General features: G+C 36.7%; 1 long non-coding RNA gene across 1 annotated transcript in view; it reads right to left on the reverse strand.

Annotated features, from left to right (window-relative positions):
- Window positions 1–992: 992 nt before the first annotated feature.
- The window catches only part of LOC105532494, a 4,716-nt gene continuing 1,958 nt past the window's right edge, over window positions 993–3,750 (reverse strand). Inside the window, exon 2 of the long non-coding RNA XR_001004987.1 lies at window positions 993–1,321. This is a non-coding gene — a long non-coding RNA (uncharacterized LOC105532494). The remainder of the gene's footprint in view (window positions 1,322–3,750) is intronic.

A 3,750-nucleotide genomic window follows, 5' to 3' on the forward strand; every position in this document is an offset into this window, starting at 1 on the left:
ACCAGCAAGCCAACCCGATGGTGCCCGCATAGACCAGAGCATTCATTTCCCACTCAGGCAATTACATTGTTGAGCCAACAGAGTGTTCCAACTAATGCCAGGATAATCTGAATCACGCTCAAAGCTCTATGGCGATTTCCTTGATGTATGGTCTAAATTTAATTCCATGTAATACATCTCATAAAATCTGTGTTTAAAAATATCCTGCCATTTTATCATCCTGCTATCAAACTTGCTGCAAGTGAGCCTCTACATTTTTTAATAAGGAAGCATACTACTGGCAGTAATACCACAGCGAGAGTCCAGAACACTATGCCAGTGTGCTGGAATTTCTCAGAGGTGCAATTTTATGCAACAAATGTGTTTGCAGAACCTGAGGGGAAAAATCAACCACAGGAAAACGAAAGATTAAAATTCTTAATACAAGAATGATTATAAATTGGAAGCATTGATGGATGCACACCTATGATTGTTAGCTGATTTTTCAGTTGTAGAAGATCATAATAAAAATTAAAAATAAAAGAAAGAGAACTATGTGAGTATTAGAGAAGCATATTGGATTTATCTGCTGTTCCTGGGTTGGGGACATAAATAGGGCAGGTAGCAGTTATTCACTAAGTCCCCATTGTCTGGGAGCAATTGCTGCAGAGGTTGTGGGTAAGTGCTCTGTCGTCACATGTGATCTGTCTATTGTCCTGTCTGTGTATCCTCCCTCAGCAGTGATTATCTCTCAAGAAGATCTCAGGGGTTGTAGCTCAAATTAAAGTATCATAAAGATGTACGATAAGAAAGCAGGAGAAATGAAGGGCCTAATTTCACTTTTGAGTGCCCATTCGGTTACAAGAACTACTCATGGCACTTATTTTTATGTATTGAAACTGAAAAAAGAAAAAAAAGACATACATTATTGATCCTAAACTGAGGTGGAGGTGTAGACTTGTCACATTTAATAGTTTGTCCAGGGACATAGATAGTAAATGGCAAAGCAAGGGTTTCACAAGTGTTGGTTTTATTTGGAGAAGGGTGGGGTCTTTAAACTACTTTTAATGCTATCTTAAGAGTATAGTATAATTGTCTCATGAGAATATTAGCATCAATGTATTAAAATACTTTATGAGTAATAAATCACCCAACTCAGGCTTTCTTCAATAACAAAAGGGATTTTCACTACAAGGTGATGTCCACGAAAGGTTGGATGAGTCCAGCAGTACATGGAGCTCATCCATGGAGATGCCCCAACCCTCAGCATCTCCCTGGGCTGATGGCTTTCCTTGTGTCTCCGACAGCACCCATGACCTTCAGGGGCTGCAGGCTTCCTCATCTATGGAGAAGAAGGAGATGGAGATACAGAGGCAGAGAGAGAAGAAAGGCAGGAGGCTTTATTTCTTTATTTGTTTTCAGATGCTCTAAGAAATCGTTAATATTTTTCCCCACCAAATGCCTAGGAAGATCTTTGCTCCTTCTCGTTGATCCAAATCCCCTGTGTCCGTTTGGGCCATTAATGGGAGACGTGTGTACTATGTTGGTTTTTGTTTGTTTGTTTGTTTTGGACGGAGTCTTTCTCCGTCACCCAGGTTGGAGTGCAGTGGTGCGATCTCGGCTCACTGCAACCTCTACCTCCCAGGTTCAAGTGATTCTCCTGCCTCAGCCTCCCGAGCAGCTGAGATTACAGGCACGCGATATCAAACCCAGATAACTTTTGTATTTTTAGTAGAGACAGGGTTTCGCCATGTTGGCCAGGCTGGTCTCCAAATCCTTACCTCAAGTGATCCACCCGCATTGGCCTTCCAAAGTACTGGGATTACAGGCTTGAGCCACCAGGCCCAGTCAGGTATTAAGTTGATAAACAGTTTAAACTTAAACTAGATACCTCATGCCTAGAAGCAATGTTTCAACCAGGTTCTCTGAAGCAAATGGACTACTCAGAACTGGTGTTAAAGAATGTGGAAACTCTAGCGTAAATTGGAATAGGTATCAAAAAGAAATGGATATTGAAGAAGCAACCGCAGGGTCCAATATAACAAAACCAGAAGGTGATCTCCTTATATTAGTGCTTATAGTACAGAATAGGAAAGAGGATGTTAATCATTGCAAACTCTGTAATTTCAAATAATTTTCAAAGAATCAATTTTTAAAGTTTCCTAAAGATTCAGGATAAATGATCCTAACACTTAACTTTTTCATGTTTTAACAGTTAACGTATTCTGATTAATAAATTCACACCCAATGAAAAAAGAAATTGGAAAATAAAACAAAATTTGAAATTGCCATTAATCTCTGTGCCCAAAGAAAGTCACACGTGACATTTTTGGTGTCTTTCTCTCCAGTCTGGAATATACGCATATCATGTTATTATTTAAAACATGAATTCTTGGCTGTGTTTATGTATCTTAGCTTTTATACTATAATTTCACTAATGTTGTAATTTATAACATTTTTTTTCTGATTTTCTAATCCCTTCAACTAAACACTTACTTGATTTTGTTTCTTTCATTCTTTCTCAATAATAGAAAGTTTTAGGGCCATAAGTTTGTTGTTGTTGTTGGTTTGCTGCACAAAATTATAGAGTCCTGATTGCTTATATTTTTTACAGTTTTGATTTCCCATTTATCCAACCATTAACTGAGTATTTTACAATATTTAACAACTAGAAGTTTTATTTAACTTTTTTTGGTAATAATAACTTTTACTATTATTTTGCTTCAGTGCGTCTTGACTCACTACCCGTTCCTTCTTCATCTGTGAAAAATAATATTACTCATTCCTCCAAAAAATGCATTAAAGTACTAGGATATTACAAATAAACTGAATACATTCAGGCCAGCTTTAACCAGAATTATAAAATCAGCAACGTAAGAAGCAAAATGCAAGATCATGCAAATTTTAACATTTGTCAAAAAACACGGTCTTCATTGTTTAAATAATGTGTTGGCTTGAACACTCTTTTCTCTACAGAGATTGTGATACCTGCTTTTGTTTCCATTTGCATTTGCTTGTGGGTACATCGTCCTTCCTTTTTCTTTGCTGATGCAATTTTCACCATAGATGGTATATTCCTTGGGTAATGTTAATAAGAGAAAGTTTATACACTCACATATATGTCACCATTTGACTAAGAGCCCCTTATGTTTGTTTGTGACAGATTACCATCAGTGAGTATATGGACAATTTATGGTGGCAATGAGAACAAACCCGGGAAGGATATGGTTTGAGGTTTATAAAGGAAGCTCAGCTAGTGTTGGTTGTGACTAATTAATCAACATCCAATGTTCCACTATCAAATACTAATTAATTCTTTCTTTCCTCCCTCATATTAATTTAGTGTCATTCCAAGTCTTCAGGGGAAAGTGTTTGCAGTCTGAAGCAAGAACACTCTTATGCCTTGCCAGATAATTTTATTAATTGTAGTAAGTGCAGTGGCTTTGGACACCCAAATTTAAAAAAGAAAAATGATTTTGGAAGACAATTCTCCCCTTTGGCAAGTATGATATTTTAGGATCTCAATAAATCCTTTTGAACCTAATGGAAGTAATTTTCTCATATCTTTTTTTGGTACTCGGTGGTAATCTAATTACTAGGACCCTTATATTCCAACATTCATATTAAAAGCAACTTCAAAATACAAAATAAAATAAATTCAACAAATTTGTTCAGAGACCTAGTCATAATATGATATTTCACTCTGATGACAAAGGCTATATTTGCACCTAAGTGATATTCACAGAAGGCTAAAATACCCGTTCACCTATC

This window comes from Mandrillus leucophaeus, unplaced genomic scaffold, assembly GCF_000951045.1.
Source record: "Mandrillus leucophaeus isolate KB7577 unplaced genomic scaffold, Mleu.le_1.0 Scaffold961, whole genome shotgun sequence".
In the NCBI taxonomy this organism is placed as follows: Eukaryota; Metazoa; Chordata; class Mammalia; order Primates; family Cercopithecidae; genus Mandrillus; species Mandrillus leucophaeus.